The sequence below is a fragment of the Camelus ferus genome, chromosome 16 (genome assembly GCF_009834535.1).
Source record: "Camelus ferus isolate YT-003-E chromosome 16, BCGSAC_Cfer_1.0, whole genome shotgun sequence".
In the NCBI taxonomy this organism is placed as follows: Eukaryota; Metazoa; Chordata; class Mammalia; order Artiodactyla; family Camelidae; genus Camelus; species Camelus ferus.
In genome coordinates, this window is record NC_045711.1 from 26,729,142 (window position 1) to 26,753,527 (window position 24,386).

The 24,386-nt window shown below is 46.9% G+C and overlaps 1 protein-coding gene and 1 non-coding gene across 16 annotated transcripts in view; one reads left to right on the top strand and one right to left on the bottom strand.

Annotated features, from left to right (window-relative positions):
• The window catches only part of SLC39A11 (solute carrier family 39 member 11), a 353,551-nt gene that overhangs the window by 206,953 nt on the left and 122,212 nt on the right, over positions 1-24,386 (top strand). The gene's annotated exons all lie outside the window — the stretch shown is intronic.
• On the bottom strand, positions 11,487-11,593 carry LOC116656949. Its single transcript, XR_004311951.1, has one exon. It is a non-coding gene; the product is annotated as a U6 spliceosomal RNA (small nuclear RNA).

Genomic DNA, 24,386 nt, shown 5'->3' on the forward strand with positions numbered 1-24,386 from the left:
TAGCAGAAATGAAAGGAGCAACAGTGCAGACCACTTACGGTGCTAAGAACGTTTAGAACAAATTCATTATTAAAGAAGAGTAGGAATGACTTTACGCGTTTCCAGAGGAGGAATGCAGAATTGACTGCTGCAGAAAAGTTTAGAAGTGAGAAGGAAATGAGTCACGAAAAACAGGGAGGACGGGGGAGAGTCCCGGCCCCGACCCTTCTGTTACCTTGAAACAGCATCACTGCTCTGTCTGTGTCTGAAGGTTTCAGTTTATGTCCCCTGATGACCGACATGTTGAACACAGTGTGACGCCCCCTACTGGCTCTTTGTATACTTACTTTAGTGAGGTGTCTGTTCAGGTCTTTTTGCAAATTTTTTTATTAGGTCTGTTATCTTTTTATTGTTGATTTGTAGACCTTCTTGATATATTCTGGATACGAGTCCTTTGTTAGATATGTGTATTGTGAGTACTTTGTTTTTTTAGCCCACCTGTGGTTTGCCTTTTCAGTTTTTGAATGGCATCTTTGGATGAGAAAAATGTTTTGTTTTGATAAAATTTAACTTATCAGGTTCTTCTTGTATGGTTTGTGCCTTTGTGTCTTTTCTGAGAAATCTTTGCCTACCCTTAGGTTGTGAAGAGACCATTCTGTATTTTTTTCTACCTGCTGTATAGTTTAAAACATAGTTCTAACCTTATATTTAAGCCTGTAAAACATTTTATTAAATTTAGTTGGTGGTGTTATGTAGGGATTAAGATTTAAGACTTCCTTTCTTTCTTCTGTCCTTCCTGCGATTCTTTTTCTGTCTTCTTCCTTCCTTTCCCAAAGACGCCCTCCCATTACCTACCTATCTCTTTCTCTCTCGTCTCCTTCTCCCTTCTCTACTTTCTCCCTTCCTTCCTCCTTCTCCCTTCCGCTCCTCCTTCCTCTCCTCCTCTCTATCTCTTCCTCCCTCTCTTCCTCCCTCCCTTCCTTTCTTCCTTTCTCTTTTTCTCTCTTTCTTTCTTTCTTTCTTTCTTTTCTCCAGAACCATTTTGGAAAACATTTTCCTTTCCCCACTGAATTGTTTGGGCACCTTTGTGGAAGATCTGCTGACCACCTAAACGTGGGGTAGGCAACAGGTTGGCTCCACGGCTCTGGAAGGGCTGGGCTGATGGTCCTGGTCTCTTTGGCAAACTACAAATGGTGTGCCTTCTCCCAGGTGGTGCGGTTGGAGCCTTGAAGGGACTTTTCACCTACTGCCAGCTTCCTCTTAGCCCAGGTGCCCCAGATGCTTGGAGATGATGAGTAATGGGGCGCGTGCAGGCTGACAAAAATCTTAGGGCAGCTCTGAGAGCGCATTGGGTTGCTTGCTTACAAAGTGTTGTTTTCAGGGTTTACAAGTGCAGTCAAAATGCCTCCAATCTGAACTTGGACATCCCTATTCTGAATGCTGCGAGGGTGTTCCCTGCTCCCTCCTCACTCCCCTCACCCCCATCTTTGCTCCTCTCCTCCCTGGGACACCACGTCCTCCTCATCTGCAACCTCCACAAAGAGCAGGACGCTGCCTTGCTGTTTGTGCCCGTGAGGATCCACCAGTAGAGGGGCCTGATAACAGGGTGTTGCCTGACCCCATAAGGAAAGGACTTGGGTGGCCAAGAGGTGTGATTTCAGAGTCTCACCATCCCACCTGCCTTTCGGCATCCTCACTCCCGTGTTCAGACGTTGCTCATGGGCCAAGCCAGAGCCGCCCGGGTAGCTTTCTGCTTCATTCGGAGCATCATTCAGAGCTGGGTGTTGGGGGCTGTGCAGTCAGAGGGGCAGGCTTGTTAGAAACAGAGTGGTGTCATTATCGGTATTTGCAACCTTTCTTCAGATTCTCTGCCCAGCAGCCGCCAAGTTAGTGTTTCTGGCGGTTTGTAATTGAACTTCCACGATGGGACAGGCTCCGTCGAAGAACCACGAAGAAGTACTAAGAAGTGGTTTTATTTGGTTGGTGATTTGTTTGTTCTCTTTTTCCTTTTGTGTCTGTTTGCTCATCTCTCTGTCTGGTACCATATACACTGCAGTCGCCAAAGCGTCGGACCAGGACCAGAAGGCAAGACCTGGCTTCCAGGGTGACTCTGGACAGAAAGGCAGAAGCTGAGGAGAAGAACAGTGACTTTTGTTCCTCTGTTGGATGCTACGGGGATGAAAGGAGGGTTGTAGGGTTTTCCTTTCTCAGTTGAAAATAAGAGCTATGCAAAAATACAGCACCATTGCTCCGTTCTCTGCCACTTTCCCTTTCCCTGTGTAAATTCTGGCTTTGGGGGGGGGGGAGTTGGTGGAAAATTCATGGCATGGTTTGCACCCGGTGTGTGAGGCTCTGACCCCTATCCTTATGCTGATCTTTCCCCAGTCTTCTGGTCCTTACTTTGCATCCTGCAGAGAACCTTACATTTGTTCCTCAACCTGCCTATTAAACTAGGTGGGTGGAATTTGAGGTCCTCAGCTCCAGAGCACAGTCTGTATTTTTCTTGCAACTTATCATTTACTTCCACATGCTATTATTTAAGGGAACAAGGGGCCCTCACCACCACGCTCATCCTTCTGAAGGGCATGCTGGGTGGAGCCGGCCAAGGAGATAAAGCCAGACCTGCTGTGGCCCTCATCTGTGGAGCTCCCATGCGAGCGTCCGTCCCTAGGTGCCGACTAGCTCAAGGGAGGGTCGAGTCCACTTGTGATTTGGATTCTTCTGAATGCTTCTGAATGCTTTCTGAATCCAAGAGTGAGTCATAAATACCTCTGACTCCATGATGATCAGTTTTTAGTAGTTTGCCTTTTTGAAGCAGAATTTTTCAAATCCGTTCCCAAAGACTTTTTCCAACCCTGGCATTGGGGGGACGAGGGCTTCCTGTTTCATCTTCATGGTCTTCCTTGCTGTCCCCAGGATTTATCCCTCTTTTCTCTGCCTTGCGACTTAAATTTTTTTTCCTCTGGGAGGTTTTATGTGTAAGGCTCCGCCTTCATCTTGGATCCTTGGTGATGTGGAAATACTTCCTACTAGTTCAATTATGCAGGTTTTCCTGTTCATTCATTTGTTGATTTATTCAGTAAGTATTCATTGAGCATCTCCTCTGTGTCAGGTACTGAGGATATGACATTAGATGGATTGGCGACCCCCCTGCCCTCCTAGAGCTTGTGTTCATATTAGGAGCACTCGTGATGAGCAGAGTGAAAAGGCAGCAGAACCTGCAGGAACTAGTCAGCAGTGAGTGATGTGGAGAAAAATTAAGCCGGCAAGGGGGTGTTGGTGGGGCACTGATATTTTAAATGGGTTGCTGAGATTGTTTACTGAGAAGTTAGTCTGTGAATAAGGGCCTGCAGTGGGTAAGGGGACACACCAGAGGGCTATCTGGAGGAACAGAATACCAGATGGACTGGGAACAGCAGACACAGAAGCTCCGAGGCTGGAGCAAGTTTGGTGTGTTCAAAAAGGACAAAGGCCCCTGGGGCTGGACATCTGCGTATTTTCCTGAAATATTCGAAGACAATACAATTGACCCTTGAACAGCTTGGAGGTTAGGGGCTCCAACCCTCCTTGCAGTTGAAAATCTGGGTATAACTTAGTTTCCTCAGTATCTACCGTTCAGTTTACCGCCAGGGTGCAGTCCTGCAGTATTTACGATTGAAAAAAAATCCGTGTGTAAATGGACCGCACAGTTCAAACCCATTTTGCTCAAGGGTCAACTGTATACTAATAGGCTGGCGTTTCCCCTGAAATCCCCAAGAGAAGTGACACCCTTTCTATAGTAGTAGCAACAGCTGGCTGTGCAGGTGTGACAGAGTTACTGTATTGCCAAGAGTTTCGCTTGCTGCCCCGGGGGCAGGCGGGGATGCAGGGGTGACTCTTGCCCATGCCCTTGGTGTGAAAACACGACAAGCGCACCGCGAAGTGAAAGTAAAGCAGACTCACCTAGGACTCAGCCCAAACGCATCAGACTCCGTGCAGCGCATCCGCTGGGCTCCCAGTAGGGGTACCCGCGGCCGGCAGCCAGATAGGTCCCTTTAATCGAAAAGTACCTGTAGCTTTTCTCTTTGGCCCAGCTGCAGATATTTCTTCCACCCTAATTACCTTCCCTGAATAATTGGAAAAAAATTATGCGTTTCAATGGAGCATCATACACCAATTACAAATAAAAGGTTTGGATCTCTCTCCCCCTCCTTCCTCATTTTAACACGATGCCGACCAGAGTGAAAATCTTTGTCTTTGAGGGTCTAATTGCCTGCCCTTCAAAGGAGTCAGGGAAATGGGCCTGATTATAAAGCCACCGATAATTGTGCCATATGAGTTGCTGTTCAAAGACCCAGTGGGATGGGTGATCAGGAAGCAATGGCTTAAGAGAGGAGAGAAGATGGAAGCGAACGAGGAAAGCGGGCGAGATTGACGCACTCTTACATTGGAAGGACGTGAATGATTGATCTCGAAGCCTTTCCACCATTTCCCCTGGAAAGCACAGCCCGGCCACAGGGAACCTGCAAAGGGCCCTCTAGGACCTAAGTTCCAGTGACTGTGGCCCCCCAGCACTAAATCCTGACACGCGCAGTCAGACGTTTAGAACTTAATAACATGCTCCTTTGGCTCTTCCCTGCTTGACCTTGGTTTTGGGATTCAGGGGAAGTCAGCCCCTGGGAGGAAGCATTTGGCTGCTGCCCACCTCTGTCTGTAAGTGATCTCTCTTTGTTTATTATTATTTATTCAGCCATCGCCATCCAACCTTCATTTCCACCTGGGGATCTGGAGGTTTCTGGATGTGGCAGGGCACGATGACGTCTCACGAGAACGAAAGGGAAAACCCCCAGGTTTAACTACACAGAAGGAGGTGCTAACACAGGCACATTGAAAGGGCTCCAAGGAAGAAGGAAGGAGATGAGTTAGGAAAGAGGCCCTGACTCCAGGACAGATCAGCACTAACAAATGAACACACACAGACAAGGTAATCGGCACGAGCCACGTGAGTGTGGGAGGACAGGCACACGCTTGGCGGGGTGTGTGTGTCTGTGTGTGCGTGTGTGCGTGCACGCACTGGTGGGAGGTGTGGGTGTGTAAAGGATGGATGGATTGTGGAGCATTTGGCATCACTAGATTTGAATAACTTTTCCATAAAACTCTGTCTCACTTTGCAAGTTTGCTGGCGTATGCTGGGCAACCTCGGAGGATTCCATGATGCCTCTGCCCTCCTAGGAAGTCCTCAGGAGGGTGGCAGCTGTGTTCAGAAAAGTGCTTGCCACCCAGGCCATTGTGAAAACTGCATCTTTCTCTTTCGGCAGCTCTTAGGGATGTGAAAAATGCTCCACTCTGTCTGGCTGTAATTGCACTTTAGGCTGAAGTTTTACCCTGCAGCTTTGCTGGCAAATTTGATAATGATGAATTAAGTGGAATATTTACAGCGTTAATGCGAACAGGATTTAAAATAATGTATACAGTTCACTTAATTACATTCCTTGAAGCTGTCACCCCCCCCCAACCTTCAAACTGGTTCCAGCATCTCGCCGAATTGCACCAGTTTTTCCTTCTCAAAGTCATTGCTGCCTCCCCCTCTCCCGTTGGGCAGGTGAAGGGGCTGATACAGGAGCCAGAGGTTATCAGTCTAGAAAGAAATTTAGGTGTCTGTTTCCTCCTTTCACCTTCAAAACCTTGCTTGTGATTCAAAGGGAGAGAAACCCACTTCAGACTAGCCAGCAGAAGAAAGGAGAATGCGTCTTAAGGACCTCACATCCACGGGCAATGCGCTCAGCTGGGCCTTGTGGGCGCTGGACTTAGAACACGTGAGGCTGATGGCAGTTAGGTCTGAGAATCTGGCAGAGTTGGTGAGCTGTACCCACCTGGTCCGGCTGACCCCCCCCCCCCCCCACCGGGGAACACGGTCGAGCACTCCTGGTCCCCAGGCTCTCCTGCGCGGGAGGAAGAGCCCTGAGAGGACGTGGCTGGGGTGTGGGTGGAGATCTGAGGGCACACCTAGAAGATACAGAGATCTTGGGATGTGGGTCTCGGCTGCCAGCTCCCTTCACCTCCAGGACTCTGGTGCCCACACCCCTGGCCCCAGCACTGGGACAGGAGCAAAACCACTACCACAGGCATTCCACCTGCAGATCTCCTGGGGGTAGGCATCATCTCTGCAGCCGGGGAAGGGGGGTGGCCGAGGAATTTTGGAGATAATTAAGTGAAGGATATCATAGGCTTATTAGCAGGCAGATCTTTTCTGTTTAAAAGATCTGCAAAATGACGCTTCCAGCCAATCAGAAGCAACAATACCTTTGGAGCCACTTAACAATCAACAAAAATCTGCAGGAGAGTGTGGTCCAAGGACCAGGGGACAGAGGGGGTCTCTGTGCATCTGGACAGCACCTGGCGCCCTGCGGGACCAGCCTCTTGGCTGCTTCTTTTGCTTTAGTTTTGAACCAAGATCGAAAATGGATGAGTGGCGATTTGGGGGTCTACCCATGATGCTTTGCGAATGCACAACTTGCTTCCGGGCCCACTCTTTTCAGAGGTAAGGCCAGGACTAATTTCCTGCCTGGGGCCATCTGAGTCCCCCAGCAATTATCCTGAGACCCTTGCAGGTGGAGGAACGGAGTCTGGTTAAGAACATTTGTCCGCCTGTACTGTGAGAGCGGTGCCTAAATGCAGGGTGTCCAGAGGGATCCCAGGGCCCTGCTTGTTGGGGTGAAGTGGAAGGCATCTCCAAGTCTTCTGCGCAGATTAACCTCACAAACAGAGAGTTCCACGTGGGGTCAGCATTTCTCAGTCCGCTCTGCTGACCCCCTCCATTAGAATCACCTTAAGCATCGATTGAAAATGTGATTCCTTCTCTACATTAAACCCGTTTAAATGAACAAGGTAGGTTTTTTTAAGTGCAGGTGTAGAAAAATCTACAGGTTATATTAAGCAAAAAAAGCAAACTACAAAACTAGATGCACTATCATTTCTTTTGGGTAGGGAGAAAAATGGCTGAAAGGGACAGAAATCCTGGTGTTAATCTAATATTTTTTTTTTCCTGGAAGAATACTTTAGGATCTGTGATGACTGGTTACCCAGGGAAGAGAGACTTGGGGGTGCGGGAGGGAGACTCCTAGGTTTCATTTCAGCCCTGTCTGTTCTATTTGTGTTTCTAACCACGTATCTGTATTACTTTTATGCTTTTGAATGTCAGCAGGGATTATCCAGGCCGTGGGATTGCAGATCATTTTCTTTTCTTCTTTATGCTCTTTCTGTAGTAAGAAAATCAATTTTTATAAATACCATTTAAAAAAATGAATCTGCTACTGGCTTTCAGTACCAGATTCTGGTGGAAAGGAGCCCAGGGTTCCATATTTAACATGCACACTGGTATTTGAGAATTTGGGGGATCAGAGCCCACCACCCCGAAATATGCTACTTTGGCATATTAACTATTTGGAGTTGAAGACACTTGAGAAACAGCAGATGCAGGAAGGGCTCTCTGACCTCTCTCCTTCTACCTAAAAATAGAACATGAAATGAAGAAAGAGGCCCTCACTGCTCCAGGAAAGGCAGAAGGACTCCTCACTCCCCAGAGACTCTGCTCAGCCCAGAGAAGGCACTGAGAGGAATCTGCGTAACAGGCCTTGTCTTCTGTCACTTTCCCCATATAGTGACCTTCCCAGTTTGTCATTCCTAAAAGCCTAAGTCTCTTTTCCTTGGTCTTTACATTTCTGTACAAATTTGTTGTTCTTTGTTAAGATGCCCCAGAAGGCCCAGAGTTGTAACCACCCCTGAGTTACTCATCACTAAGCTTCCTCCATGTGGATGCACGCTGTATGTGTTAATAAGCTCTGTTAGTTTTTCTCTTGTTAATCTGTCTTTGTCAGTTTAATTTCCAGGCCCCCAAGCACAGAACCTAAGAGGGTATAGGAAATTTTTTTTTCCTTCCCTACAGGAATCTGGCTTGTAATCCCAGATACTTCCAGATGGACTTCTTGACCAATGCCAGGGCCTCCCTAGTCAGAAAATGCTGTCTGTTGCTTGCTTTTTACTTCCACACTGCGACTCAGGGATGACAGCACTGGGGCACTTAACTTGGGGTGCCCCCTTCAGATGCACGTGCATCCACTGGCTCCCATTCGTAGTGTGTTGTTTTCTCCTAGGCTATGTAACACTTTAGCAACCATCCTTTTCCACCAGTGGGATGCACTTTTCCTTAAGGATTCCCAGGTCCTGGGTCATGGGAGACCCTTCAGAGTAGTTTTGCATCTGTTTCTCTAAGACCCCTTTGCAGTAACGTTAGCCTGGGACCCATTTTTACAGTGATGTCCAGGCTGGGGTTTCCCAGTCCACTCAGAAAGCAAGAACTCAGAACTCTGACCTATTCAAGGTATAAGCTCCAGGTCTTCATTTTACAAGTTTTTTTTTTTTCCCCCTCCAGAGACCAGGTAGAACATGTGATTGGCTTTTTTGTCTCTCTGTGCAGCTGGATGGATTTTTTTTCCCTCTAGTCCACTCTTCCACACAGGGACAGAATTTTATGACTCTTGCATTTATAGAATTTCATCTCTTGCCTGATGTGACCCAAGGCCTCATCTTTGCCCCGTTCGGACGGTAACACCCAGAACCTATTCTTGGAACCCTTGTCAGTCCCTAGGCAGCGTCTGAACTGGTTTTGGTGTTTAGGCTCTGGTTTCTAGCTTCCTTATGATGAATGATTCCCTTTCTTGGTTGCATGCTCAGATGTGCATTTGAAACCTTTTTGGTTTGTTTATTTCATCCATCATTTCTAGGTGTTTGTGGAGGGAGATTTTGGTTTTATCTTCATCTTTAATCTTGCTGGAAACCGACATATCTCGAGCAGGAACTTAAATGTACAAAACACTCCTGCTTCCCTCTTGTCTTCAGTTGTTCTCCAGGTCCTGTGGGTCCCAGGTTCTGCCAGGCAGCGAGCCTTTCATCAGTATCATGAGCTTGTATCTTTCTCAAGACTTGTGATTTGACATTTCCATGCATTTGACAAGAAAATGAAAATACAAGCAGATGTTCACGATCCTCAAGACTGGACTACGAGGCAGGTTAGGACTTCTGTTAAGCTGTTAGGCATGGAGGGAAATTTTTGAGTGGGGATTCATTTTATAAGTGGTGGGTGAGTTCATTTGTGAATATTTTGGGGTTCTGAGCGTGCTGGTTTTCCTTCCACCTTGCAGTGTGGAGAAGGCGTGCCTTGATGGTGAGGATCCTAGGACGTGCTTTCCACGTGCGTCTGTCATGCTCAGAACGTGTGTCAGGGAACTCGCACTGCAGGAGCAGGGGGGTCTCCTCGTAACCTTTTCCCAGTCTGTGGCTTATTTGGCAAGCAGGAGGCCATCAGATGTCCAGTTTTTGCTGAGCTCAGCCTGCCCTATGAAGGACAAATCAATCTATGGGAAAAGCCCAAACCTGTTGGTTCACAGGTCTCACAGGGTGGGTGTTGATCTATGTATATCAAGATTGCTTGTGGTGCTAGAAAAAAATACAAATGCTTATGCTCTACCTCTGATTTGCTGAAATCCCCTCTCCTGGGATGGGACTGGGGAATTTGCCTTTTAAAATTCTCTAGGTGATTCTCTGTCCGTCTGTATTGCAGTGTGAGAATATTTGTCCTGGGTTCCTGCAGTGAGGAAGTGATGGGGAAACCAGTGCATTCCTAGGAATCTTTTGGGCAAACAGAATGTCCTTTTGAGATGGAGAGGCTACAGACAGAGAAGAGGGCATCTTAGGCTGCTTTGTGCTTGAACATGGTGTAGGAGAGGGAATCCTGCTCAAAAGCTTCATCAAAAAGCTTATCAAAAGCTTTTGTATCAAAAGCCTTATCTTTGGAGGTGATTTTTTAGGGGTGGGGGGAGGAGATGATTTAAAGCCACTTGGTGACATAAAAAGAAAGGAGGTGGGGGAGAGGGCAGGAGAAAATCCAACTGAGCGTTAACTTCTTCAGGGTTTGAGTTAAAACGTTGCCTGGGTTTCAGTTAAGCCGAGCACATTTCTCCCATCCCTGGTTAATCATGGGTTGCCATGGCAGCAGGCTCACTGCTCTCTGTAGCCCATCCCGGGTACCTGCCTCTGGTACCAGCGTTCCTACAGGCTCCCTGACTTCTCTGCAGGCTGGGGGCTGCAGTGACATAATGGTGGGCAGATTTTGGTGGGCAGGGGAGAACTTGCTACTTCAGGGATTTTACTGTGGGTAAACCCTACAGTCTAATAACTTCCAGAAAAGTGCCGGTTAGCTCTGTCTGGGTCGGATGTTCTGTTCTTGGTCACGTGCTTTGGACTGGCTTCAGGGACTGTATAAGCGAAGGCCTGGCCAGTTATCCCACGGGCAGAGCACCCCTCCATGCCACCTCCCCTTGGCACTCACTCACCCAGGGTTCCTCCGCGGGTTTCCCTTGGGTCCTCCCAGAGCAGGGTTTCTCAGTGTGGGTTCCATGGGCTTTGCACTGACGTTTGTTCCCATGTTCCTGGTTTAGTAAATCAGAGTGATTATGGATTCTGTCATCCTAAGAGCAGTGACAGGCGGAGGAACACATTTTGGGCGGAAGGTGATGTGTTCCATTCAGTGCAAAGGGAGCAACATGATAGTCAGACCCCCCAGGGAGGATTCTCAGTAAGCAGTTGGCAAGAGATCTGGGCTGGACAGAGCAATCCTGGGAGTCCGCTTTGATGGGTTTCCATTGTATTTTCCTGGATCCTTCTTCCTCTCCGAAGTTACGTCATCTGGCGTGCCTGTCACGCCTGCAGACTCCCGAGCCCACCCAGGTCTGCTATGAGTTCCACAAATCCACACTTTAAAATTTTTTTAAAGTCTTTTTTTTTATAAAAGTTATTTAGGTGATATTTCCTTGTAAATTTTACTGTATTGTGATGGGAATACTAATGTGCTAACTACCCCCTTAACACATTTTTAAGTGCGCTCTGTGTTACTGTTGACTGCTGGTGCAGTGTGGTGCAGCACGTCTCCAGAGCTTGTTCATCTTGCTTAACTGAAATTTTATGCCCTTTGATTCTGTGGACAAAGAATGTCGCCCGTCACATCAGTAAACAAAGGATGTTGCAGCCATCAAGCTGTCAGCCACTGCAGCCACCCTCATTTTGTACCCTGAGGGGATTCGGAATGGAAAAAAAAAAAAAAAACAAAACCAGGATACTGACCCTAGAGAGTTAAGGTGCACATCAAAGGAATTATTTCAATGGGCCCAGACTGTTGCATCTTCCCCTACATAGAAAATTCATTAACTTGAGATGTCTTTTTTTCTTTAATTAACAGTAACGTTTTGATGTTTCAACTACCTATTTGTTTGTTAGTAAATTTGTTTGTTTGCAAAACTCCTATATATCCTGGCTCCTCCCTTCCCTCTTCTGAGCAGTCCCTTAGAGTGATCTGAGAGGTTGCCCCTGGGCTGGAAGTCGTCAGCAAGTCTGCCAAATAAAACATAATTCTCAACTCTTAGGTTGTACCTTTTTTTTTTTTTTTTGGCTGACAATTCATAATTTCTTATTTTAAAAATAGGGATTGCTGCAGCAGTCTGGATGTCATCCTTGCCCAGGGGCCGCGCTAGTCTTCTCTGTATCTTTCAAATTTTGGTATATGTGCAGCCGAAATGACCACAAAAACCTCCCTAAATGGTGATCTTCTGTTGTTTTTTGTTTATTCATTCATTCATTTTGGCATGCTCAAGTTTGAGAACCACCATGAAAGATTCTAAACTTGGCCTGGGCTCAGCTAGGATCTTCTACCATCCAGCCACTCACAGACTGTTCCCACTGTACACATGTGGCCTCAGCCTCCCCAGCCACCTTGTGTAACATGAGCTACAAGGTGGGAGGATGACTGATGCCCCGTCTTCCAGCCCCGTGGTCCTTTTTTGCATTAATGGTCGAAAATCATCTGAACGTCCCTTCATTTTCAGGAAGTCATTTCTGCTTTGAGCTGAAGCTGAAGCATACAGACCTCTCACCAGCCACGTCTCTCCCCTTCTCTGGACCTCTGCTGGATGGCATATGTTTCCCCACTAAAAAGCATGCCATCCTTCACGCTTCCCCGTGGCTGCTAAGTAGGAACAGCATGAGAAAGTGTCTTCCCAGCCTGGCAAGCGTTTCCACTCTGCTCCATTAAATTTTCTCATTTCACCAGGCAGGGTCCACTCCTGAGCATGAGATGAGGTGGCCTCCTTCGACCCCACACTGATTTCGCTGAGAAGTCCCACTCCATCAGCTTCCTAATTTCTTTTATTCTTGCTGTCTCAGAACCAATTTCTTCCTTTGCTCCACTGAGTCCAAGCAACCTCAGGTCAGCAAAGCTACCTTTGCCTGTCAGCCTCCCGTCTGAGCCAGCGCTTCTGCCTCAGAAAGCAGAGGCCTCCAGGATTCAGCCTCCCCGCTCCGGGGTCCACGTGGAGCCCCCGCCAAGGCAGGTGCACGTCTCTGCCTAGTGCCCACTGGATCTGCTACCCAAAGACAGCCACCCTTTGAAGATGCCAAATCTCAACCAAAAACGGCAGAGAAAGAAATGTGTTTCCCTTGCTGGGAGCTGCATTCTGTTGCGTTGATTAGTTTTTAGAAACCCATTTTCCTCCTGGCTCTTTCCCCTAATTGCCTGTGTTTATGGTCAAATCCAGAGAGTAAAGAATAGTGCTTAATTCTTCCTGGCAGTTAGCTGTGTGATGCCATTTCATTAAGCTGCTAAGTTTCCATTTCCAAGGTGGAGTTCTAAAAATATTACATATATATTTGATAAATATGTCTCTTAAATTATAGATATGTATAATTTAAGAAATTAACCTGAAAAAGGAAATATAATGGCTTAATGAAATAGCATAGGTATATTATTTATATAAATTATATAGACCACGCATGTATTTGTGTATGTCTGTCTATCTGTCAATCCACCTGCCTGTATATGTATCTGTGTATCATGGTTTTCTCTGGATAATAAGCAACCAGCCAGGATGCTTCAGGGAAGCTAGTGACCTACTTTGTTCCCACCTCCTTGGTCGTAACATTTTTTCAGGAAGTGCAAACTGGCATGATGTGAGCCTAAGTCAACTACATTAGATGGGTAAGTCTATTTTTTAAAAAAAGAAGAAAGAAAGAAAAAGGGAGAGAAAAAGTGACTTTGTATTCCAAAGCAAAAATAGACCCTCTTAAAGGGCACCAGCCCTCTCCTTTTATTAACAGAAAGTCTCTATTATCTTTAGCAGTAGGTGATCTGTCCTGAAAGTTGAAAATGTCAACAAGGTTGTGGAATTTTGAAAAGTGTCCATGTTACGGCCAAGGCACGGCTCTGCTCTGCCCGCTGGACGGTTGGGATTGGACAGCTCTTGAAAATTCTGCACTAAATCCTATCACCATCTAATTTTTCCTCCTCCCCTGCGAACCCCCTGCTTTTCTGATTTACGTTACGAATGGATTAGGTGTCCTAGACACGCCATTAGCCTCTCCTTTATATTTTTATAAATGCAGTGCAAGTTGGGGATGCGAAGTGCTGAGATGTGGTTTGTGTGGCACTTGCTGTGTGCCCACCAGGGGCCCCCACATCCCCCCTCATCACCTCTTAAGCTGTCCTTGAGGGCGGGTAATACTATCACCCTTGCTTGGCAAACGTGGAAACTGAGGTACGGGGTGGGTACCAAATGACATCCTCAAAGATGCGCGGCCAGGAAATGGCAGAACTGGGATGTGAACTTGGGTGGCCGGGGAAATGGCGCCTTTAAAGTGAGTGAACCCAGAGTCTCATTTCCCCAGAACCACTCTTGCCTGCTTTTTCCTCCCCAGTGACAGAGAAAAAGGGAAAGAGAGAAGCCTGAAGAGGGGAGAAAAGAGGAAAGTGCCAGCGAGCCTGCAGGGGCTTTCCCCGGTCTCCCTGCTGTGTGCCTCCTGCAGGACTGGACGCCTGCAGCCAGACCGCCAGCCACTCAGCCTGTCCACCTTGTCCCCGCCTGCCCACACCCACAGTCTGTTGTTAGCTTTGATTGACAGTCCCCCCAGGAGATTGGGAGAAACTGCCAGACCCCCTCAAAGCAAACACATTGATGATAATTTGGATGTGGGCTCACGTGTGTTCTGTCTCTGTCTCTGTCACACACACACACGCACACAGAGATGCATATGCTGGAAAGGCGAGAAAAGGGAAATTTCTGGGACTCACAGCCATGGTAGCTGGCGGCTTTCTTCCCCATTAATCCTGGCCGGGGAAACAGGCAGCCCCTGTGTCCAAATCACTTTTGCTGATCTGGAGAGTGGGGACGTGGGGGCAAAACTAGCAAACTCGTGCCAGATCTGCCAAGAATTTCCCCGCCGTGTTTCTCTAATGGTGCCCGGGGATTTTCCTTTCCACGCCCCACCCTCCACCTGCTAGTCAGACCTCAGCAGAAGCTTGCTGTCATCCGTGTGACCTGTGCTCTTGTTCACGGAGAGCACCGAGGTTGGGAGAGTGGCTTTTCTTCACTAGTTGGGACCCTGTTCTCATAGAGTTGTGTGGTTTTTTTTTTTTTTTCTTAACAGCATGGGTAGCCGTGCTGAAATTTACCTTTGCACTCTGTCTGAAATGTTTTTCTCCCGAACAGATTAATAGCATGAAAATATTGCTGGGGAAATATTTAACTGATGAAGAAAACAAACCTTTAGAGACAAATATTTAGCGGCATTTACATAATGTGAAGTTTATTTGCATCTCGATGATATTCTAATTTCTCCTTATTTATAAACCCAGGCTGATTGGAAATGGGCCCACCTAACCTACGAACGTCCATCAGGGCCTTGACTTGGCTTCCAAGCTTTGGAGGTCATGCTAACACGGGGGTTCTTTTTCACTGAGTAGAATGCAGGGCTCCTGCCCCATGCAGGTGTGTTCTCTGTGGCAGAATATGCTTCTTGATGACCTGCATCCTCACCCCCAGAAAAGAGACTTTGCTGATCCTTGTCCACTGCTGTGCCGTTTGCCCCCAGGACTTCCATCATCTCCTGGAATTTATTCTTGGTTAGTAAGCTCCTCTGCTGAGATGCAGCTCAACCACCTGCCCCATCCCCACATCATCCTTTGTTACTCTTTATGTGATTTTCTTGTCTTTCTTTTTTTCTTTTTGGTAACATAACTTTCTTTCTTTATTGAAGTAGAGTTGATTTACAGCGTTGTGTTAGTTTCCGCTGTACGGCATAGTGATTCAGTGATACGTCGTTTTTCATATTCTTTATCATTACAGGCACTGTATATAGTTCCTGCTGCTACACAGTGAGACCTTGTTGTTTTTCTATTTTATACGTAGTAGCGTGTATCTGCAAATCCCAGACTCCTGGTTTATCCCTCCCCTCATGTGATTTTCTTGAATTTGGCCAATGTCTGGGAGCTTTCCGTCGTGGTGAAGCAGGGCTTGCTTTCTGGAGAAGAAGAGGAAGGCAGACGGGGACACCTGTGCTGGCTCGTCCACCCTGCCTCTCTCCTCAGCGGAACGTGCTCTGCTCCGGGTGGGCTTTTGGACAGGGTTGACATCTGAGTGACCAGGGCCCAGGACTGGCCCAGTCAAGGAGATCAGCTGCTTTCGGGGGCAGAGTGGTTAATCTGGCCGGAACTCAGGCCAGGAGACCATTGTAAGGAACTGGGGATTTGCATGGGCAGCGAGCCTTGGGTGAGAAGGTGGACCTCAGTTTGGGCCTGAAGGCCAAGTTTAAGTCCTCTTTGCTCTCGTGTCTGTTTTGTTCTGCAGCCTGGAGTGAAGCCTACAGAGCTAACAGTCACCTGAAGTTGGCTAATTCCTTTGAAATTACAGGGTCCTTGCAGAGACCAGGCAAGGCTTGGAAAGTACAGGGTGAGACTGGTGAGCTGAGACTGTCCTGGTGTCTGGAGGTCACGAGCGCTTCAGTGACGGTGGTCTTGGAAGGGTGCCTGGCAACGCGGGCTGATGAAACGGGCAGTCTCAGAGGCTGTTGCTGGGAGGGACTCCGATGCTGTGTGGTCCAGCTGGCAGACCAGCTGCACTGGCCCCGCCCCAGGGCCTTTCCCAAGTGCTGACTGGCAGGTTCCTCCCTGAGAGATGCCAGGTCAATACAGCTGAGGCTGGGGATCTGGATTTTTTTATTCCTCAGATGATTATGACATGAAGTCAGTTTTCAGAAGCACCAATTCAATCCTTTCAGTGATGCCTCTGACAACAGGGCTCCCAGAGCAGGCAGACTCTCCCTAGAACCTGTCCCCACCTGGGAGTGAGCACGGGGGGTGTCGAAGCTGCAGCGGGCAAGGTGGTCAGGTGCCTCCTGAGGCATCTGTGTGGTGGAAGGAAACGTTTGTGCCCCACATGCCTCCGAGAATTAGTAGATGGAGGGGATTTTGGTTTTTAGAGGAGGTGGAGGCTAGGCTGGAGGGGAAGGAGGTTGAGGTGGTGTGGTTGGTGGAAACAGCCCCAAACTGGCAGTCAGGAGAGCTGGGTGTGACCCTCGGTCCTGCTGCTTTGTAGCTGAGCCATCCTTAGCCAGATGACTCAGTCTCTGAGCCTCGTTCTCTTACTTCCGTCCGACTTCTTTTGGTTGCTGATGCCAGGAATCGACTTGACTCCTGAAGCCAAAGAGACTTTTATTGGCTTATTAGTGGGGAGGATTCTGGAAGCTCATGAAATCAGGCTTCAGGTCTGGAGCAGGGAACGTGGCACCACTGAGGTGCCTTCTCCACCTGATGTGTCTCCCTTGTGTCTGGTGGTGTGGCTGGACTTCAGTCCACGGGGAAGGGCCCATGGGCATTATGCATAGCCCAAGGGCTTTGACTGGCTGGCTTGAATCATAAGTCCACCCCTGAACTGGCCACTCTGGCCTGGACACTAGAGCAGGTTTAGGGTTGGGTGTTGGACCCGGAGAGGTCTAATGCTGGACACCACAGTCTTCTCTGTCTGAATTCTGAATCAACTATAAGAAGCGAAGGAGGAGGCAGATGGAAATAAAAATATCACCGTCATTGCCAGTGAAGACTGGCTGAGAGGCAAGAGCTTAGATGTGCATCAGCAGTGGGATTCGTAGTGGTGAGTGCAGAATTAGGCCCACTGGCCCACCAGCTCAGACATGTCTGGGGCCGCATGGGCACCTTGCTGCATGGGAGATTAGACCAGAAGTCATGCTATCCATGGGCACCTTGACATTCAAGGGAAGAGGGAAGGGGTTGAAGCATCCATATCTGGTTCCTCCCCTCAAATTCACATCTCAAGAAACTCCCTCTGTTCCCATGAGGCATGAAGGGCAGGACAAAAGGCCAAGAGTTTTAAAGGGAAAATCCGTCCTCCTGGAACGGAGGACTGGGGGAGAAGCATTCCACACCCACCCGGTAGTTACAAGGAGAAGGCAGAGCTGGGAATGATGGCGGCACAGCTTCTCGGAAGGAAGAATGTTGGGAGAGGGCCAGAGCCAACCCATTCCTTACCTGGATAGGTACGGAATTAAAAGAACCCACCTTGTTAAGTTGTTCCTAGGATTAAAGAAGATGAAAACTTCTCCAGGTGGCTAAACGTCTGGGCCCTTGCGTGGTCCACAACAGGCACTCGGGCAGTGAGAGCTGAACCTGAATTGGGCACAGAGAAGGTTGTAAGGCAAGAGCATCAGCTTCCTTTGGGGCTGCCGTGTGTCACGGGGGCTTGGTGGTGGTATAAGCTTGTGAGAGTTAGATTATCATTTTTTTTCAGGTTGTCATTTACTATCCATGGAACTGGACTTCCCTCCTTTTTGGTTTTTCCCCTTTGTCTCCTGGTAAAGATTAGGTTAAAGTCAGCCTTCTATGAGTGAGAAGTTAGTTAAGACAACATCTCCAATAGGGTTACTATGCAAAAAAGTCCCCAAGGAGATTTATCTAATTCCATTGATTGCATAGTGTTTCCTGGAAATCCAGGCGCACTGAACTCAAGTTCAATCATGGTTATCAAGTCCAGGCCCATCCTAATGGGCCACGCAGGGCTCAGGGAGCATTGGAGGTGAGGACAGACCAGGCTTGGTGCAAATGTTAAAGCAAACATGAAATGAAAAGGCGTTGCGCGAACAGCACGAGGATGCTAGCATGCTTTCTCCAGGGAAGGTGGTGCTCTGTCACTCCTTGAACTCTTATTTAGAATTAGTCAAGCTGACCAGTGACTTCTCTTGTGAGTCACACGTAGCTGGATTGTCCCCATCAGACGCTGGGTGGAACTGGGCAGTTCAATTTCTCAGAGGCCAGGAAGGCTTTGGAATAATCTCATGAGGACCACCAACCATAAAAAAAAAAAAAAAAAAAAAAAAAAGATGAAGAGAGAGATCTTAAAAGTCCTGCTTTTAGTGGTCTCTATTAGGGGCCAGCAAAGTACAGCCTGCGACCAGATCCATAAAATTTGTTTTTGTAAAAAAAAAAAGTTTTATTGGAACACAGACGGGCCAAGTCATTTACGGATTCTCCCTGGCTTCCTCTGTGCTCTAATGACAGAGTTAAGTGATTGCTGTGAAGACAGAATGACCCGCAAAGTCTGAAATATTTCTTATCTGGACCTTTGCAAGAAATAAAATAAAATAAAATAAAGGGGTTTACTGATCCTTGACCTAGATGTTCATAAAATAGATGTTTAGATAAATCAGTGTTGGTCTTTCCATAGGTAGAATATTTTGGGTGGAGGGTCTTCACCTTAAATAAAACTGTAAACTCTTTGAAACTATGTGCAAAACGTTCCGTGTAGATGTGTGTGGGCATTTTTCTGGGAAAGAGCTTCACCGGCTTTGTATTCACCCTGCAAATATTTGAGTACGTCCTCTGTGCCGGCACTGTGCCGGTCACCACAGATAAAATTGTGAGCAAGGCGCCAGCCCTTCCCTCGTGAGTGAATATAAGAGGTGATGGCCTTGCAAACTGACAACAAATAAATGATCCAGTGAAAAAAATGTGAAATATTATGGAAAGTCAAGCTGCAAAAGGACTCCCCCGGCCACTCGCACGTTCTTCCTCATAGACCATTTAAACTGTGCCTGAAGAAAGAAGGGCTTAGAAACCACCCACAAAGACCACATTTCCATCACAGAAGTGTCAGAACAAGAAATATGGGCCCTTTTATGTTTGACCAGCATTTGGCTGATTTTTATGTGGTGATTTCTAATTCCTGTCTCCTGCTTGCTATTATTATTCTAAACACCAAAGCTCACCGGAGGCCTGGAAGTTAATTTGTTGTGCTTGACTTTGAAATGATTTGGTCAATAAGCTTATCTTTTCTTTGGACCAGGAAAGAAATCTGGAGTATGAATTCTTAGTTCTCTGTTTGGCTGCTGGAAATTCTGCATGGTGCCTGTCTGAACCATTGACACGGGAGAATATATTATGGTGTGGAATAATGTTCACGCTTTACTGCTGTGTAAAATCGTGTTTCCAAATAGTATGATCCAGTTTGAAAAATGAATATGTGTGTGTGCGTGCAGCTATACCCACACAGTATAAATATAAAAAAGATGGTCAGGAATTTTTAAAGGTGTTCACCTCTCGGGGGTGAATGGTTTTTTGTTTTTCATTGTGCTGACTCTGTATTTCCTATAATGGGTGGGAATTTTGGCATTGTCAGAAAATATTTTAATATATTTTTTAAGGGAAAATCACACTTTTATTTGAGGGCACCAAAGATGTTGATGCCTCGGGGGCAAATGAATTCGCTCCTCCTTTAGGGTATGTTCGGATTTTATGAAGGGTTGGAACGTGCTGTCTGTGAGGCTCATCTTGGGGGCATTTCTTGGGCTGGAGCAGAGTTCTAGAAACACTGGCCCTGGAAACAGCCGCTCTCCTGCTCGCCAGGGCGGGGTGATTATTCAGGCCAGCCGTGTGGGAGGCTGTCTCCGGAAGCACAGGAGGTTAGTGCTGGAAGGGGCCCCGGCCTCGGTCTAGTTCAGCTCATTCACGGTTGGAAGAAGCAAAGGCCTTTAGGGGTTGGGACTTCCCTAGGGTTACGTGCAGGAGACTGGAGATAGAGTTGGCCTGAGAATTCTACTTCATTGTGTCTTCTGAAGAGAGAGGAAAACCTGGTGCAAGTTTAACATGGACTGAAGACATGAGGACTTGGATGTCTGAGGACATGAATAAAGCTCTGCGGCGGACTTTCCCTACCCGCCCCTGCCAGCTGCTTGGCTCCCGAATCCCTTGACCATTTTGTGACTCTCCCTTCCCCCCCAGTTTTCGAGTCTTGTTGGAAGACAGAGCCTGCCTTTCAGGACAGAAACTGGACTTCCAGCCTCTCTGGCAGCTAGGGGTGACCTTGGCTTAGCCAGTTGGATGGACCTGATGGCAGAGAGGGAGTGGCTAACATTTTGGGGTGCTGGGGATAGAGGTACCACCCTGAGGGCCGTGCGGGGGCATTTTGTGGGCGGGGCAGGAATCCTGGTCCTTGGGCCCCATCTGCGTTCCAGGCGGGGTTCTGTGGCCTTCCTGGGTTGATTCCCTGAGCCCCTCAGGACCCTTCTGATGAACCAGCTGGCTTCTGTCGCCCACCACTGGGGACTGTGCCCGAGAAACTCTTCCTACGGAAGCTGGACACGGACTTCCGTTCTCTTTTGCATCCGGGTGAAGCCTCAGCTCTCTGGCCTTCTCGTAACAAGACAAAAAGCACACCCCAAAGCTTCAGTCGTCCGTGCCTGTCTTGTTCTTTCCTTTTTTGTTCTCTCCAGCGCTTATCCTGTGATCCAGCATCAGTTGTTTGCATCCAGTCAAGCAAGACAATCCCTAAACCAAGAAATATTTGTGGAATTTGAGTCTCACGTAAAGCTTCTTAAAAGCAGCGTGCTTGCTTTAGTTTTGCGGCCCTTGACACGAGAAAGACTTTCTTTTCCACTGTCATTTGCAGAATGTCATGCTGTTTGTTAACACTGGCCGCACGTATATTGTCTTGATTGTAGCAGCTAAGAGGTTTTCATTGATACTGTCATGTTCTGACTAGGATCAGAGAGGGAACGCTAGCTATAAATAGAGAGGCATCATGTTGATTTAGACCCTGTATTGTCCCTATATTTAGACCCTATATCGCTTGGGGAAGATGAGAGAGCGTTTTGGTTGGAAGGAATTTATTTTTCTCTCAAGTCTTCTGCCGGTGGTTACATTTCCTTGTGGTGGCTCCTATCCTATTAAAAAAAATAATAATAATAAAAGGACTTTTACTTGAAGAAAGGAAATGATAGCTCCGATCAAGACAGTTCAATTCCTTTTCACCTTCTAATCTCAAATTCCTTTCCTTTCCCACTGCATTGGGGAAAAAAACCCTGTATGTCCTCAGGTGCTCAGCTGTAACTCAGGGTCAGGTAAAGCCCCGTCTACTTCTTTGGGACTCCTAGTTAGGCAGTAATATTTAGACTGAAGTGAATTTAAGCACAGAGAAAGTACCTCGATTGACTTGTAGCTGGACAGTCTAAAACATCCATTTTTAGAATTTAGTCTTTGTCAGAATTACGTTGGGGTGAGAGTGAAGGGGCATGTGGCTTGTAGAATGCAGGTTCCTGGGCCCTCCTCCCAGAGGTTCTAATTTAATAGCTACCAGGGTGGGTTGTTTCAGGAGCTCCCACCATGCCCGCCAGTGGGTGGTCTTCATTCCACACTTGGAGACGCAGTGGTCCAGGCTACTCACCTTTATTCTCAGAATTAGAGGAGGTGGCAGAGCTGCATTATGTCAAAGGTGCACACGAGCCAAACGACTGCTGGGTTAATATTAGCAATTGGACACGGGCCCTGAAAGAGGTGCTGTCATCCTCTGGGACGCCTCCACCTTGACCGGGTAATTTACAACTGTGTACATCAAGCGAGGAGCCACCATCTTTCCCGGAGAAGCTGAAAGTCCTTTGCAAAGCCCTTGTAAGCATTCTTCAATTCTCCAAAACATCCTTTCTTTAATGAGGGTGCTGGAACTCCTTTGAAGGAAATGTCTTCTGCTGGGGGACACCCCCTCCCTCGAATAAAAAAAGCTACGACGGTCTCTTCCTGACCAGGGGATTTGGACGGAACGTAATGTGCAGGATAAGCTAAGAACTGCAGAGACAGCTCCGGAGTCCACTTGGGATTTGTTTTCAGGGCACAGTTAATTCATCAGGAATGAGCTCCTGGTGATAAAATGGTTGTTTGTCCCTTTAAAGTAGAAGAGCTGACCTAGTAGGTAGGCGTTTTCATCTTGTTGGAAGTCTTGGCTCCCTTGACTGAGAGTAGAAATTATTACCTCACTTAGCTATTTGGAACAGGCAAGGTTTTAGTGGGTGATTTGCTTAACGGATGAGAAATCTTTAGCTAATAGTGAACCCATCTCTTCTTCTGATGCACACTTAATTTTTACCAGTGATGCAGATCTGTTTGTTTCTGTGTTGTCGCAAAGCACTTGCTTATTCATAAGCATCAAAAGTAAGGCATGGCTTACTTACAGTGTCTGGAAAATAGATACTGACTGAAAAGACGGGGGAATTTAATCAGCCTTCTTACACAGACAGCATTTGACCCTCTGATAACTGTGTGGATTGTGATTATTAGAATGATAAGCAGACACATCTATTATGGTTACAAAGATTATAAATAAGTTTATCATTTCTCTTAAACCCCAGATGCTTCTCTGCCTAAAGATTAGTAATTAAGCATAATGAATACTTCAGTTATCTTTCCATGAAGTTTCCCTGGCCTCTAATGGAATCTTTTCCTGCCCTGGATTATACATGACCCAGGGAGTGTATCCTTGAAAGATTTTTTTCACTGAGACAAGTGTGTGGCTGCCTTCAGAGGAGAGAGCAATCAGTTTGCCCAACTTTTCCCCACCCTGGAACTCAGACCTTAAATTGGGCACAAATAGGACTGTCAGTTAAAATACAGGATACCCAGTTAAGTTCAAATTTCAGATAAGCAATGAATACTTTTAAGCATAAGTATATCCCATGTGATATTTGGGATATACTTATACAGAAAGTTTCTGTTTTATCTGAAATTCACATACAACTCAGCACCCTGTCTTTTTATTTGCTAAATCCAGAAACTCTAGCAAGGTTCCTGCCCAAACTAGATTTTTCTTTCTTTCTTTCTTTCTTTTTTTTTTTTTTTTTTTTGCTGTGGAGGCATACCTCAGTTCATCATGCTTTGCTTCATTAAGCTTCGCAGATACTGCATATTTTAATGCAAATTGAAGATTTTCGGTAACCCCGCATCAAGCAAGTTTATCAATGTCATTTTCCGAAAGCAGTTGCTCACTTCCTGTCTCCATGTCATGTTTTGGTAACCCTCACAATATTTCAGACTTTTTCGTTATTATCGTATTTGTTATAGTGATCTGTGGTCAGTGATCTGTGATGTTACTGCTACGACTCACTGAAGGCTCAGAGGACGGTTAGCATTTTTTAGCAATGAAGTATTATTAAGGTATTTTTTTGGACACAAGGCTATTGCACACCCCACAGACCACAGTATAGTGTAAACATGACTATGAGGTGGGGAACCAAAAAGTTCGTGGGACTCACTTTATTGTGATACTTGCTCCATCGTGCTGGTCTGGCACCGAACCCGCGATGTCTCCGAGGTCTGCCTGTGCGTACTGTCTGCAGAGCTGCCGAGTGGCTCACCACAGTCCCAGGGTGTGGGAAGGAGCAAGCCTCCCAAAGCAGGAGAAGCTCTGATACCCTCCGCCTTTGAAAAGGGTGGTGTCTCAATATTGAGAGGGAAAAGTGGCTTTCGGGGCCATCCCAGGTAGTGGTTTAAATGAAGCAGATGATTCTTCCTTTATTAAAAGGCACTTTGCTGTCTTGAGGGATGTCAAGGAGGAATCTGATGCATGGAGGCTGAAACTCCAACGTGACCAGGCGGACTCGTCTGTCTGATGGATAACGGTGCCTGCTGCTCCCAGCTCCGTGTCCTGACTCACCGACAAACATAAGTGGGTCCCAGGAAAATTACTCGTGTCTGTAAGGAATTAGCTAATCATTGTCTCATCAAGAGGCCTCGTTTGGACAGAGGACCGCCTTTCACAAAAGAGGAAAGTAATAAGCCTGGAGCTATGAGAAAGGTTCGATTTCGCTTGTGGTCAAAGAAATTACCAATTAGAAGAAATGTTGTTTCTCCCACAAATGAATACATTTATTTATTGGGGGGGGGTAGTAATTAGGTTTATTTATTTATTCTAATGGAGTACTGGGGATTGAACCCAGGACCTTGTGCATGCTAGGCAAGCACTCTACCAGTGAGCTCTGCCCTCCCCCTTGAATACATTTATTTTTAAATGCAAAATACTCAGGCTGACTTGAAAAAAAATAGCATGAGGAGAACTTGCAGACTCTGCTCAGGGGACTGTAAATGGCATGGCCTTTCCGGAAATTAATTAGACACATGCATCCAGGCTCTTCGATCAGCAGTTCAACTTCTGGGAACTTTGTACAAATCTCTGATTGTTTTTATAGGTTAAAAGTTTTGCAGTGGTATTTAT